The 16,512-nt window shown below is 32.4% G+C and overlaps 6 non-coding genes across 6 annotated transcripts; all 6 read left to right on the top strand.

Annotated features, from left to right (window-relative positions):
- Positions 1-1,981: 1,981 nt before the first annotated feature.
- Positions 1,982-2,064, top strand: TRNAL-UAA (transfer RNA leucine (anticodon UAA)). The gene has a single exon. It is a non-coding gene; the product is annotated as a tRNA-Leu (tRNA).
- A 3,817-nt stretch (positions 2,065-5,881) lies between these two features.
- Positions 5,882-5,964, top strand: TRNAL-UAA (transfer RNA leucine (anticodon UAA)). Its single transcript has one exon. It is a non-coding gene; the product is annotated as a tRNA-Leu (tRNA).
- Positions 5,965-9,092: 3,128 nt separating this feature from the next.
- TRNAL-UAA (transfer RNA leucine (anticodon UAA)) lies at positions 9,093-9,175 on the top strand. Its single transcript has one exon. It is a non-coding gene; the product is annotated as a tRNA-Leu (tRNA).
- A 2,755-nt stretch (positions 9,176-11,930) lies between these two features.
- TRNAL-UAA (transfer RNA leucine (anticodon UAA)) lies at positions 11,931-12,013 on the top strand. Its single transcript has one exon. It is a non-coding gene; the product is annotated as a tRNA-Leu (tRNA).
- Positions 12,014-13,887: 1,874 nt separating this feature from the next.
- On the top strand, positions 13,888-13,965 carry TRNAL-UAA (transfer RNA leucine (anticodon UAA)). Its single transcript has one exon. It is a non-coding gene; the product is annotated as a tRNA-Leu (tRNA).
- A 368-nt stretch (positions 13,966-14,333) lies between these two features.
- On the top strand, positions 14,334-14,416 carry TRNAV-UAC (transfer RNA valine (anticodon UAC)). The gene has a single exon. It is a non-coding gene; the product is annotated as a tRNA-Val (tRNA).
- The last annotated feature ends 2,096 nt before the right edge of the window (positions 14,417-16,512 follow it).

The raw sequence follows: 16,512 nt of genomic DNA, 5'->3' as shown, positions 1-16,512 counted from the left end.
ATTTCAATAGTGCATATCATGATAAACGCTTTGGCTACTACACCAGGATGGCCGAGTGGTTAAGGTGTTGGGCTTATAATCCGATGGATTTATATCTGCATGGATTCAAACCCCTCTTCTGGTGTGGTTTTTAATTTCAGCTTCCAAAAAATGTACAATAAAGAATGTTATCAATTAGGGAAATTTAAAATAGACAGCCGTATATCTTTCAAGAAAAACATGGTCGTGTGAAATTACAGAGAAAGTAACTATTTCTATTATAAAATCAAGAGCAATCATTATAGCTGTACACTTTAAAAAATGGTGAATACAAACAATTTCAGTACTTTAAAAATTGACAATCCACATAGAAAAAAACATGAACATTCCATCAGTACTTGTCATGAAAAACACTTTAACTACTGCAGCAGGAAGGTCATACCAAACATACTTTCAGAGATGAGAAGAAATATAGGTATTCTAATATACAAAAATCAGAGCTATGTAGTTATTTAGACTCAAAGCTGTATAATGATTAAAGACAAGTTGACAGTGCATTTTGAAAAAAAGATGAACATTTCAATAGTACAGAAAAAGCAGCTATTTCCAACATAAAATCAAGAGCAATCGTTATAGTTGTACACAATAAAAATGTTTAATACCGACAATTTCAGTAATTTAAAATTGACAATGCACATTGAAAAAAATATGAACATTTCAATAGTGCATATCATGATAAACGCTTTGGCTACTACACCAGGATGGCCGAGTGGTTAAGGTGTTGGGTTTATAATCCAATGGATTTATATCTGCATGGATTCAAACCCCTCTTCTGGTGTGGTTTTTAATTTCAGCTTCCAAAAAATGTACAATAAAGAATGTTATCAATTAGGGAAATGTAAAATTGACAGCTGTATATCTTTCAAGAAAAACATGGTCGTGTGAAATTACAGAGAAAGTAACTATTTCTATTATAAAATCAAGAGCAATCATTATAGCTGTACACTTTAAAAAATGGTGAATACAAACAATTTCAGTACTTTAAAAATTGACAATCCACATAGAAAAAAACATGAACATTCCATCAGTACTTGTCATGAAAAACACTTTAACTACTGCAGCAGGAAGGTCATACCAAACATACTTTCAGAGATGAGAAGAAATATAGGTATTCTAATATACAAAAATCAGAGCTATGTAGTTATTTAGACTCAAAGCTGTATAATGATTAAAGACAAGTTGACAGTGCATTTTGAAAAAAAGATGAACATTTCAATAGTACAGAAAAAGCAGCTATTTCCAACATAAAATCAAGAGCAATCGTTATAGTTGTACACATTAAAAATGTTTAATACCTACAATTTCAGTAATCTAAAACTGACAATGTACCTAGAAAAAAAACTGAACATTTCAAAAGTGCTTATCATGATAAACGCTTTGGCCACTGCACCAGGATGGCCGAGTGGTTAAGGTGTTGGGCTCATAAGCCAATGGATTTATATCTGCATGGATTCAAACCCCGCTTCCGGTGTGGTTTTTAATTTCAGCTTCCAAAAAATGTACAATAAAGAATGTTATCAATTAGGGAAATATAAAATTGACAGCCGTATATCTTTCAACAAAAACATGGTCGTGTGAAATTACAGAGAAAGTAACTATTCTATTAGAAATTCAAGAGCAATCGTTATAGCTGTACACTTTAAAAAATGGTGAATACAATCAATTTCAGTAATTTAAAAATTGACAATCCACATAGAAAAAAACATGAACATTCCATCAGTACTTGTCATGAAAAACACTTTAACTACTGCAGCAGGAAGGTCATACTAAACATACTTTCAGAGATGAGAAGAAATATAGGTATTCTAATATACAAAAATCAGAGCTATGTAGTTATTTAGACTCAAAGCTGTATAATGATTAAAGACAAGTTAACAGAGCATGTTGAAAAAAAGATGAACATTTCAATAGTGCTTATCTTGATAAACTCCTTGGCTACCGCACCAGGATGGCCGAGTGGTTAAGGCGTTGGACTTAAGATCCAATGGATTTATATCTGCGTGGGTTCGAACCCCACTCCTGGTATGGTTTTTAATTTCAGCTTCCAAGATATGTACAATAAAGAATGTCATCAATTAGTGAAAAATAACTGACAGCAATACATCCTCGATAAAAACATGGTTATGTGAAAGGACTGAAAAAGCAGCTATTTCCATTAAAAAATCAAGAGCAATCGTTATAGTTGTACACATTAAAAATGTTTAATACCTACAATTTCAGTAATTTAAAATTGACAATGCACATAGAAAAAAATATGAACATTTCAATAGTACATATCATGATAAACGCTTTGGCTACTTGCCTAGGATGGCTGAGTGGTTAAGGTGTTGGGCTTATAATCCAATGGATTTATATCTGCATGGATTCAAACCCCCCTTCTGGTGTGGTTTTTAATTTCAGCTTCCAAAAAATGTACAATAAAGAATGTTATCAATTAGGGAAATTTAAAATTGACAGCCGTATATCTTTCAACAAAAACATGGTCGTGTGAAATAACAGAGAAAGTAACTATTTCTATTATAAAATCAAGAGCAATCGTTATAGCTGTACACTTTAAATAATGGTGAATACAATCAATTTCAGTAATTTAAAAATTGACAATCCACATAGAAAAAAACATGAACATTCCAGCAGTACTTGTCATGAAAAACACTTTAACTACTGCAGCAGGAAGGTCATACCAAACATACTTTCAGAGATGAGAAGAAATATAGGTATTCTAATATACAAAAATCAGAGTATGTAGTTATTTAGACTCAAAGCTGTATAATGATTAAAGACAAGTTAACAGAGCATATTGAAAAAAAGATGAACATTTCAATAGTGCTTCTTTTGATAATCTCCTTGGCTAACGCACCAGGATGGCCAAGTGGTTAAGGAGTTGGACTTAAGATCCCATGGATTTATATCTGCGTGGGTTCGAACACCTCTCCTGGTATGGTTTTTAATTTCAGTTTCCAAGATATGTACAATAAAGAATGTCATCAATTAGGGAAAAATAACTGACAGCAATACATCCTCGATAAAAACATGGTTATGTGAAAGGACAGAAAAAGCAGCTATTTCCATTAAAAAATCAAGAGCAATCGTTATAGTTGTACACAATAAAAATGTTTAATACCTACAATTTCAGTAATTTAAAAGTGACAATGCACATAGAAAAAAATATGAACATTTCAATAGTGCATATCATAATAAACGCTTTGGCTACTGCACCAGGATGGCCGAGTGGTTAAGGTGTTGGGCTTATTATCCAATGGATTTATATCTGCATGGATTCAAACCCCACTTCTGGTGTGGTTTTTAATTTCAGCTTCCAAAAAATGTACATAAAGAATGTTGTCAATTAGGGAACTTTAAAATTGACTGCATCTTTCAACAAAAACATGGTCGTGTGAAATTACAGAGAAAGTAACTATTTCTATTATAAAATCAAGAGCAATCATTATAGCTGTACACTTTAAAAAATGGTGAATACAAACAATTTCAGTACTTTAAAAATTGACAATCCACATAGGAAAAAACATGAACATTCCATCAGTACTTGTCATGAAAAACACTTTAACTACTGCAGCAGGAAGGTCATACCAAACATACTTTCAGAGATGAGAAGAAATATAGGTATTCTAATATACAAAAATCAGAGCTATGAAGTTATTTAGACTCAAAGCTGTATAATGATTAAAGACAAGTTAACAGTGCATTTTGAAAAAAAGATGAACATTTCCATAGTACAGAAAAAGCAGCTATTTCCATCATAAAATCAAGAGCAATCGTTATAGTTGTACACAATAAAAATGTTTAATACCTACAATTTCAGTAATTTAAAATTGACAATGCACATTGAAAAAAATATGAACATTTCAATAGTGCATATCATGATAAACGCTTTGGCTACTACACCAGGATGGCCGAGTGGTTAAGGTGTTGGGCTTATAATCCGATGGATTTATATCTGCATGGATTCAAACCCCTCTTCTGGTGTGGTTTTTAATTTCAGCTTCCAAAAAATGTACAATAAAGAATGTTATCAATTAGGGAAATTTAAAATAGACAGCCGTATATCTTTCAAGAAAAACATGGTCGTGTGAAATTACAGAGAAAGTAACTATTTCTATTATAAAATCAAGAGCAATCATTATAGCTGTACACTTTAAAAAATGGTGAATACAAACAATTTCAGTACTTTAAAAATTGACAATCCACATAGAAAAAAACATGAACATTCCATCAGTACTTGTCATGAAAAACACTTTAACTACTGCAGCAGGAAGGTCATACCAAACATACTTTCAGAGATGAGAAGAAATATAGGTATTCTAATATACAAAAATCAGAGCTATGTAGTTATTTAGACTCAAAGCTGTATAATGATTAAAGACAAGTTGACAGTGCATTTTGAAAAAAAGATGAACATTTCAATAGTACAGAAAAAGCAGCTATTTCCAACATAAAATCAAGAGCAATCGTTACAGTTGTACACAATAAAAATGTTTAATACCTACAATTTCAGTAATCTAAAACTGACAATGTACCTAGAAAAAAAACTGAACATTTCAAAAGTGCTTATCATGATAAACGCTTTGGCCACTGCACCAGGATGGCCGAGTGGTTAAGGTGTTGGGCTCATAAGCCAATGGATATATATCTGCATGGATTCAAACCCCACTTCCGGTGTGGTTTTTAATTTCAGCTTCCAAAAAATGTACAATAAAGAATGTTATCAATTAGGGAAATATAAAATTGACAGCCGTATATCTTTCAACAAAAACATGGTCGTGTGAAATTACAGAGAAAGTAACTATTCTATTATAAATTCAAGAGCAATCGTTATAGCTGTACACTTTAAAAAATGGTGAATACAATCAATTTCAGTAATTTAAAAATTGACAATCCACATAAAAAAAAACATGAACATTCCATCAGTACTTGTCATGAAAAACACTTTAACTACTGCAGCAGGAAGGTCATACTAAACATACTTTCAGAGATGAGAACCCCACTCCTGGTATGGTTTTTAATTTCAGCTTCCAAGATATGTACAATAAAGAATGTCATCAATTAGTGAAAAATAACTGACAGCAATACATCCTCGATAAAAACATGGTTATGTGAAAGGACTGAAAAAGCAGCTATTTCCATTAAAAAATCAAGAGCAATCGTTATAGTTGTACACATTAAAAATGTTTAATACCTACAATTTCAGTAATTTAAAAGTGACAATGCACATTGAAAAAAATATGAACATTTCAATAGTGCATATCATGATAAACGCTTTGGCTACTACACCAGGATGGCTGAGTGGTTAAGGTGTTGGGCTTATAATCCAATGGATTTATATCTGCATGGATTCAAACCCCTCTTCTGGTGTGGTTTTTAATTTCAGCTTCCAAAAAATGTACAATAAAGAATGTTATCAATTAGGGAAATTTAAAATTGACAGCCGTATATCTTTCAACAAAAACATGGTCATGTGAAATTACAGAGAAAGTAACTATTTCTATTATAAAATCAAGAGCAATCATTATAGCTGTACACTTTAAAAAATGGTGAATACAAACAATTTCAGTAATTTAAAAATTGACAATCCACATAGAAAAAAACATGAACATTCCATCAGTACTTGTCATGAAAAACACTTTAACTACTGCAGCAGGAAGGTCATACCAAACATACTTTCAGAGATGAGAAGAAATATAGGTATTCTAATATACAAAAATCAGAGCTATGTAGTTATTTAGACTCAAAGCTGTATAATGATTAAAGACAAGTTAACAGAGCATGATGAAAAAAAGATGAACATTTCAATAGTGCTTATCTTGATAAACTCCTTGGCTACCGCACCAGGATGGCCGAGTGGTTAAGGTGTTGGACTTAAGATCCAATGGATTTATATCTGCGTGGGTTCGAACCCCACTCCTGGTATGGTTTTTAATTTCAGCTTCCAAGATATGTACAATAAAGAATGTCATCAATTAGGGAAAAATAACTGACAGCAATACATCCTCGAAAAAACCAGGTTATGTGAAAGGACAGAAAAAGCAGCTATTTCCATAAAAAAATCAAGAGCAATCGTTATAGTTGTACACATTAAAAATGTTTAATACCTACAATTTCAGTAATTTAAAATTGACAATGCACATAGAAAAAAATATGAACATTTCAATAGTGCATACCATGATAAACGCTTTGGATACTGCACCAGGATGGCCGAGTGGTTAAGGTGTTGGGCTTATAATCCAATGGATTTATATCTGCATGGATTCAAACACCCCTTCTGGTGTGGTTTTTAATTTCAGCTTCCAAAAAATGTACAATAAAGAATGTTATCAATTAGGGAAATTTAAAATTGACAGCCGTATATCTTTCAACAAAAACATGGTCGTGTGAAATAACAGAGAAAGTAACTATTTCTATTATAAAATCAAGAGCAATCGTTATAGCTGTACACTTTAAATAATGGTGAATACAATCAATTTCAGTAATTTAAAAATTGACAATCCACATAGAAAAAAACATGAACATTCCATCAGTACTTGTCATGAAAAACACTTTAACTACTGCAGCAGGAAGGTCATACCAAACATACTTTCAGAGATGAGAAGAAATATAGGTATTCTAATATACAAAAATCAGAGTATGTAGTTATTTAGACTCAAAGCTGTATAATGATTAAAGACAAGTTAACAGAGCATATTGAAAAAAAGATGAACATTTCAATAGTGCTTCTTTTGATAATCTGCTTGGCTAACGCACCAGGATGGCCAAGTGGTTAAGGAGTTGGACTTAAGATCCCATGGATTTATATCTGCGTGGGTTCGAACACCTCTCCTGGTATGGTTTTTAATTTCAGTTTCCAAGATATGTACAATAAAGAATGTCATCAATTAGGGAAAAATAACTGACAGCAATACATCCTCGATAAAAACATGGTTATGTGAAAGGACAGAAAAAGCAGCTATTTCCATTAAAAAATCAAGAGCAATCGTTATAGTTGTACACAATAAAAATGTTTAATACCTACAATTTCAGTAATTTAAAAGTGACAATGCACATAGAAAAAAATATGAACATTTCAATAGTGCATATCATGATAAACACTTTGGCTACTACACCAGGATGGCCGAGTGGTTAAGGTGTTGGGCTTATAATCCAATGGATTTATATCTGCATGGATTCAAACCCCTCTTCTGGTGTGGTTTTTAATTTCAGCTTCCAAAAAATGTACAATAAAGAATGTTATCAATTAGGGAAATTTAAAATTGACAGCCGTATATCTTTCAAGAAAAACATGGTCGTGTGAAATTACAGAGAAAGTAACTATTTCTATTATAAAATCAAGAGCAATCATTATAGCTGTACACTTTAAAAAATGGTGAATACAAACAATTTCAGTACTTTAAAAATTGACAATCCACATAGAAAAAAACATGAACATTCCATCAGTACTTGTCATGAAAAACACTTTAACTACTGCAGCAGGAAGGTCATACCAAACATACTTTCAGAGATGAGAAGAAATATAGGTATTCTAATATACAAAAATCAGAGCTATGTAGTTATTTAGACTCAAAGCTGTATAATGATTAAAGACAAGTTGACAGTGCATTTTGATAAAAAGATGAACATTTCAATAGTACAGAAAAAGCAGCTATTTCCAACATAAAATCAAGAGCAATCGTTATAGTTGTACACAATAAAAATGTTTAATACCGACAATTTCAGTAATTTAAAATTGACAATGCACATTGAAAAAAATATGAACATTTCAATAGTGCATATCATGATAAACGCTTTGGCTACTACACCAGGATGGCCGAGTGGTTAAGGTGTTGGTCTTATAATCCAATGGATTTATATCTGCATGGATTCAAACCCCTCTTCTGGTGTGGTTTTTAATTTCAGCTTCCAAAAAATGTACAATAAAGAATGTTATCAATTAGGGAAATTTAAAATTGACAGCTGTATATCTTTCAAGAAAAACATGGTCGTGTGAAATTACAGAGAAAGTAACTATTTCTATTATAAAATCAAGAGCAATCATTATAGCTGTACACTTTAAAAAATGGTGAATACAAACAATTTCAGTACTTTAAAAATTGACAATCCACATAGAAAAAAACATGAACATTCCATCAGTACTTGTCATGAAAAACACTTTAACTACTGCAGCAGGAAGGTCATACCAAACATACTTTCAGAGATGAGAAGAAATATAGGTATTCTAATATACAAAAATCAGAGCTATGTAGTTATTTAGACTCAAAGCTGTATAATGATTAAAGACAAGTTGACAGTGCATTTTGAAAAAAAGATGAACATTTCAATAGTACAGAAAAAGCAGCTATTTCCAACATAAAATCAAGAGCAATCGTTATAGTTGTACACATTAAAAATGTTTAATACCTACAATTTCAGTAATCTAAAACTGACAATGTACCTAGAAAAAAAACTGAACATTTCAAAAGTGCTTATCATGATAAACGCTTTGGCCACTGAACGAGGATGGCCGAGTGGTTAAGGTGTTGGGCTCATAAGCCAATGGATTTATATCTGCATGGATTCAAACCCCACTTCCGGTGTGGTTTTTAATTTCAGCTTCCAAAAAATGTACAATAAAGAATGTTATCAATTAGGGAAATATAAAATTGACAGCCGTATATCTTTCAACAAAAACATGGTCGTGTGAAATTACAGAGAAAGTAACTATTCTATTATAAATTCAAGAGCAATCGTTATAGCTGTACACTTTAAAAAATGGTGAATACAATCAATTTCAGTAATTTAAAAATTGACAATCCACATAGAAAAAAACATGAACATTCCATCAGTACTTGTCATGAAAAACACTTTAACTACTGCAGCAGGAAGGTCATACTAAACATACTTTCAGAGATGAGAAGAAATATAGGTATTCTAATATACAAAAATCAGAGCTATGTAGTTATTTAGACTCAAAGCTGTATAATGATTAAAGACAAGTTAACAGAGCATGTTGAAAAAAAGATGAACATTTCAATAGTGCTTATCTTGATAAACTCCTTGGCTACCGCACCAGGATGGCCGAGTGGTTAAGGCGTTGGACTTAAGATCCAATGGATTTATATCTGCGTGGGTTCGAACCCCACTCCTGGTATGGTTTTTAATTTCAGCTTCCAAGATATGTACAATAAAGAATGTCATCAATTAGGGAAAAATAACTGACAGCAATACATCCTCGAAAAAACCAGGTTATGTGAAAGGACAGAAAAAGCAGCTATTTCCATAAAAAAATCAAGAGCAATCGTTATAGTTGTACACATTAAAAATGTTTAATACCTACAATTTCAGTAATTTAAAATTGACAATGCACATTGAAAAAAATATGAACATTTCAATAGTGCATACCATGATAAACGCTTTGGATACTGCACCAGGATGGCCGAGTGGTTAAGGTGTTGGGCTTATAATCCAATGGATTTATATCTGCATGGATTCAAACCCCCCTTCTGGTGTGGTTTTTAATTTCAGCTTCCAAAAAATGTACAATAAAGAATGTTATCAATTAGGGAAATTTAAAATTGACAGCCGTATATCTTTCAACAAAAACATGGTCGTGTGAAATAACAGAGAAAGTAACTATTTCTATTATAAAATCAAGAGCAATCGTTATAGCTGTACACTTTAAATAATGGTGAATACAATCAATTTCAGTAATTTAAAAATTGACAATCCACATAGAAAAAAACATGAACATTCCATCAGTACTTGTCATGAAAAACACTTTAACTACTGCAGCAGGAAGGTCATACCAAACATACTTTCAGAGATGAGAAGAAATATAGGTATTCTAATATACAAAAATCAGAGTATGTAGTTATTTAGACTCAAAGCTGTATAATGATTAAAGACAAGTTAACAGAGCATATTGAAAAAAAGATGAACATTTCAATAGTGCTTCTTTTGATAATCTCCTTGGCTAACGCACCAGGATGGCCAAGTGGTTAAGGAGTTGGACTTAAGATCCCATGGATTTATATCTGTGTGGGTTCGAACACCTCTCCTGGTATGGTTTTTAATTTCAGTTTCCAAGATATGTACAATAAAGAATGTCATCAATTAGGGAAAAATAACTGACAGCAATACATCCTCGATAAAAACATGGTTATGTGAAAGGACAGAAAAAGCAGCTATTTCCATTAAAAAATCAAGAGCAATCGTTATAGTTGTACACAATAAAAATGTTTAATACCTACAATTTCAGTAATTTAAAAGTGACAATGCACATAGAAAAAAATATGAACATTTCAATAGTGCATATCATAATAAACGCTTTGGCTACTGCACCAGGATGGCCGAGTGGTTAAGGTGTTGGGCTTATTATCCAATGGATTTATATCTGCATGGATTCAAACCCCACTTCTGGTGTGGTTTTTAATTTCAGCTTCCAAAAAATGTACATAAAGAATGTTGTCAATTAGGGAAATTTAAAATTGACTGCATCTTTCAACAAAAACATGGTCGTGTGAAATTACAGAGAAAGTAACTATTTCTATTATAAAATCAAGAGCAATCATTATAGCTGTACACTTTAAAAAATGGTGAATACAAACAATTTCAGTACTTTAAAAATTGACAATCCACATAGGAAAAAACATGAACATTCCATCAGTACTTGTCATGAAAAACACTTTAACTACTGCAGCAGGAAGGTCATACCAAACATACTTTCAGAGATGAGAAGAAATATAGGTATTCTAATATACAAAAATCAGAGCTATGAAGTTATTTAGACTCAAAGCTGTATAATGATTAAAGACAAGTTAACAGTGCATTTTGAAAAAAAGAGGAACATTTCCATAGTACAGAAAAAGCAGCTATTTCCATCATAAAATCAAGAGCAATCGTTATAGTTGTACACAATAAAAATGTTTAATACCTACAATTTCAGTAATTTAAAATTGACAATGCACATAGAAAAAATTTTGAACGTTTCAATAGTGCTTATCATCATAAACTCTTTGGCTACCGTAGCAGGATGGCCGAGTGGTTAAGGCGTTGTACTTAAGATCCAAAGGATTTATATCTTCGTGGGTTCGAACCCCACTTCAGGTATAGATTTTTATTTTAGCTTCCAAGAAATTTACAGTAAAGAATGTCATCAATTAGGGAAAAATAACTGACAGCCATATAGCCTCGATAAAAACAGGGTTATGTGAAAGGGCAGAAAAAGCAGATCTTTTCATCATAAAATCAAGAGTAATTGATATAGCTGTACACATTAAAAATGTATAATACCTACAATTTAAGTAATTTAAAATTTACAATGAAAATAGAAAAAAATACGAACATTTCAATAGTGTTTATCATCATAAACTTTTTGGCTACAGCACCAGGATGGCCAAGTGGTTAAGGCATTGCACTTAAGAATCAATGGATTTATATCCTCGTGGGTTCGACCCCCACTTCTTGTAGTTTTTTATTTCAGCTTCCAAGAAATTTACACCAGCATGGGTTCGAACCCCATTCCTGGTGTGGTTTTTAATTTCAGCTTCCAAGAAATGTACAATAAAGAATGTTATCAATTAGGGAAATATAAAATTGACAGCCATATATCCTCGAATAAAAACAATTTCAGTAATTTATAAAATGGACAATCCACATAGAAAAAAACATGAACATTCCATCAGTACTTGTCATGAAAAACACTTTAACTACTGCAGCAGGAAGGTCATACCAAACATACTTTCAGAGATGAGAAGAAATATAGGTATTCTAATATACAAAAATCAGAGCTATGTAGTTATTTAGACTCAAAGCTGTATAATGATTAAAGACAAGTTAACAGTGCATATTGAAAAAAAGATGAACATTTCAATAATGCTTATCTTGATAAACTCTTTGGACAGTGCACCAGGATGGCCGAGTGGTTAAGGCGTTGGAATTAAGATCCAATGGATTTATATCTGCATGGGCTCGAACCCCGCTCCTGGTATGGTTTTTAATTTCAGCTTCCAAGAAATATACAATAAAGAATGTCATCAATTAGGGAAAAATAACTGACAGCAACACATCCTCGATAGAAACATGGTTATGTGAAAGGACAGAAAAAGCAGCTATTTCCATCATAAAATCAAGAGCAATTGTTATAGTTGTACACATTAAAAATGTTTAATACCTACAATTTCAGTAATTTAAAATTGACAATGCACATAGAAAGAAATATGAACATTTCAATAGTGCTTATCATGATAATCGCTTTGGCTACTGCACCAGGATGGCCGAGTGGTTAAGGTGTTGGGCTTATAATCCAATGGATTTATGTCTGCATGGATTCAAACCCCACTTCTGGTGTGGTTTTTAATTTCAGCTTCCAAGAAAAGTACAATAAAAATTTCATCAATTAGGGATAAATAACTGACAGCAATACATCCTCGATAAAAACATGGTTATGTGAAAGGGCAGAAAAACAGCTATTTCCATCATAAAATCAAGAGCAATCGTTATAGTTGTACACATTAAAAATGTTTAATACCTTCAATTTCAGTAATTTAATATTGACAATGCACATAGAAAAAAATATGAACATTTCAATAGTGCTTATCATGATAAACGCTTTGGCTGCTGCACCAGGATGGCCAAGTGGTTATGGCATTGGAATTAAGATCCAATGGATGTATATCCGCATGTGTTCAAACCCCACTTCTGGTATTGTTTTTAATTTCAGCTTCCAAGTAATGTACAATAAAGAATGTCATCAATTAGGGAAATATAAAGTTGACAGCCATATATCCACGACAAAAACATGGTAATGTGAAAGGACAGAAAAAGCAACTGTTTCCATCATAAAATCAAGAGTAATCATTATAGCTGTACACATTAAAAATGTTTAATACCTACAATTTCAGTAATTTAAAATTGACAATGCACATAGAAAAAATTATGAACGTTTCAATAGTGCTTATCATCATAAACTCTTTGGCTACCGTAGCAGGATGGCCGAGTAGTTAAGGCGTTGTACTTAAGATCCAAAGGATTTATATCTTCGTGGGTTCGAACCCCACTTCTGGTATAGATTTTTATTTTAGCTTCCAAGAAATTTACAGTAAAGAATGTCATCAATTAGGGAAAAATAACTGACAGCCATATAGCTTCGATAAAAACAGGGTTATGTGAAAGGGCAGAAAAAGCAGATCTTTTCATCATAAAATCAAGAGTAATTGATATAGCTGTACACATTAAAAATGTATAATACCTACAATTTAAGTACTTTAAAATTTACAATGAACATAGAAAAAAATACGAACATTTCAATAGTGTTTATCATCATAAACTTTTTGGCTACAGCACCAGGATGGCCAAGTGGTTAAGGCATTGCACTTAAGAATCAATGGATTTATATCCTCGTGGGTTCGACCCCCACTTCTCGTAGTTTTTTATTTCAGCTTCCAAGAAATTTACACCAGCATGGGTTCGAACCCCATTCCTGGTGTGGTTTTTAATTTCAGCTTCCAAGAAATGTACAATAAAGAATGTTATCTATTAGGGAAATATAAAATTGACAGCCATATATCCTCGAATAAAAACAATTTCAGTAATTTATAAAATGGACAATCCACATAGAAAAAAACATGAACATTCCATCAGTACTTGTCATGAAAAACACTTTAACTACTGCAGCAGGAAGGTCATACCAAACATACTTTCAGAGATGAGAAGAAATATAGGTATTCTAATATACAAAAATCAGAGCTATGTAGTTATTTAGACTCAAAGCTGTATAATGATTAAAGACAAGTTAACAGTGCATATTGAAAAAAAGATGAACATTTCAATAGTGCTTATCTTGATAAACTCTTTGGACAGTGCACCAGGATGGCCGAGTGGTTAAGGCGTTGGACTTAAGATCCAAACCCATCTGCGTGGGTTTGAACCCCACTCCTGTTATGGTTTTTAATTTCAGCTTCCAAGAAATGTACCATAAAGAATGTCATCAATTAGGGACAAATAATTGACAGCCATATAGCCATAAAAACATGGTGATGTGAAAGGACAGAAAAAGCAACTATTCCCATCGTAAAGAATGTCATCAATTAGGGAAAAATAACAGCCATATAGCCTCGATAAAAACAAGGTTATGTGAAAGGGCAGAAAAAGCAGATCTTTTCATCATAAAATCAAGAGCAATTGATATAGCTGTACACATTAAAAATGTATAATACCTACAATTTCAGTAATTTAAAATTGACAATGGACATAGAAAAAAATCTGAACATTTCAATAGTGTTTATCATCATAAACTATTTGGCTACAGCACCAGGATGGCCAAGTGGTTAAGGCATTGGTATTACGATCCAATGGATTTATATCCATGTGGGTTCAAACCCCGCTTCTGGTATGGTTTTAATTTCAGCTTCCAAGAAATGTACAATAAAGAATGTCAATAATTAGGCAAATATAAAGTTGACAGCCATATATCCTCGACAAAAACATGGTCATGTGAAAGGACAGAAAAAGCAACTATTACCATCATAAAATCAAGAGCAAGTTGTACACATTAAAAAATTTTAATACCTACAATTTCAGTCATTTAAAATTGACAATGCACATAGAAAAAAATATGAACATTTCAATAATGCTTATCATGAAAAAGTCTTTGGCTACTGCACCAGTATGGCCGAGTGGTTAAGGTGTTGGACTTAAGAGCCAATGGATTTAATTCCTCATGACTTGGAACCCCAATTCTGGTATGGTTTTTAATTTCAGCTTGCAAGGAATGTACAATAAGGAATGTAATCAATTAGGGAAATATAAAGTTGACAGCCATATGTGTTCGACAAAAACATGGTCATGAGAAAGTAACTGTTTCCATTATAAAATCAAGAGCAATCGTTATAGCTGTACACTTTTAAAAATGGTGAATACAATTTCAGTAAAATTGACAATTCACATAGAAAAAAACATGAACATTCCACTAGTACTTGTCATGAAAAACACTTTAATTACTGCACCAGGACTGTCATACCAAACACACTTTCAGAGATGAGAAAAAATATAGGTATTCTAATATACAAAAATCAGAGCTACGTAGTTATTTAGACTCAAAGCTGTATAGTGATGAATGACAAGTTAACAATCCATATTGAAAAAAACATGAACATTCCAATAGTGCTTATCATGATAGTTTGTTTGGCTACCGCACCAGGATGGCCGAGTGGTTAAGGCGTTGGACTTAAGAGCCAATGGATTTATTTCCGCAAGTGTTCGAACCCTACTTCTGGTGTGGTTTTTAATTTCAGCTTCATAGAAATGTACAATAAAGAATGTCATCAATTAGGGAAAAATACAGTTGACAGCCATATATCCTCAACAAAAACATGGTCATGTGAAAGGACAGAAAATGAAAGTAAGCAACTATTTCCATCATAAAAGCAAGAGAAATTGTTTTACAGATATTTCCACATACACCTTTCTGTAAATTGTGCCACGGTTCTCAATTTGACATATCATTTCTCATATGTTGCTATGCAGCAAAGATGAAATTCATACTTTCACCACTTCGTGGCCAGTGTATCATGTAATGTAGCACTTTATAGCATTCCACCTATGTAGCAAAGATCTTTCCATTTTTTTTCAAGTACAGTAGAGGTCTGCTTTGGATTTTAATAAAGAGGGCAAATGAGGGGTGTTGAGGAGTGTTTATTTTATTAAGGGCGCATCATGCATTTGCAGCTAAATCACCATACTAGCCGCTGATACACTATGACCCAAAAAAACTATCACTAGGAAAGTTATCAGTTTCTGAAAAGACAGATTCTGTGCATCCCATCTGCAGGTATTGTGGCATAGTGATAAAGTCACTGCACATCACAACAGACAATCAAATAGCATTTGAAAATATGGCTCTATATTTCATATACTGAAGCCATGAAATCACATTTTAGAAAAATGACATAAAAATACCACTTTGAAATATGGCTCTTTATTTCATATACTGGAGCCATAAAATCACATTTTATATATATGACATAGAAAATAGCACTTGGAAATATTGCACCATATTTCATATGCTGAAAGAAAACTGTTGCTATACTTCTAGCTGGAACTAGAACTCTATAAAAGAAGTTGTCAGTTTCAGATCCTTTTCACTATGTAAAGGACTTTAGCTTTCACCTGGAGGTGTTATGGCATAGTGGTCAAGTGACTGTACATCCCACCAGGCATTTAGGGTTTGATTCTCAGTGTAAATACAGTGTACATTTATTCGATTCAATAATATAATATTATCAATAATATAAACAACAAAACTTTTTAGAATAAAATCATATTTCATCTAGAGGTGTGAACACCGTGTACAATATGTGGAGATCTGAGTCAGTAAGGATGGTGTGTTTGTGTGTAGCGATCTCAGAGATATACTGTAGAAATTACCACTTGAAAATTTTATACCATACTGTATTTCATATACTGTAGCCATAATATCATATTTTAGAT

The sequence above is a fragment of the Taudactylus pleione genome, unplaced genomic scaffold (assembly GCF_031769625.1).
Source record: "Taudactylus pleione unplaced genomic scaffold, aTauple2 ptg000154l, whole genome shotgun sequence".
In the NCBI taxonomy this organism is placed as follows: Eukaryota; Metazoa; Chordata; class Amphibia; order Anura; family Myobatrachidae; genus Taudactylus; species Taudactylus pleione.
Note: the sequence above shows the minus strand (reverse complement) of the source record. Positions and strands in the feature narration are given on the sequence as shown.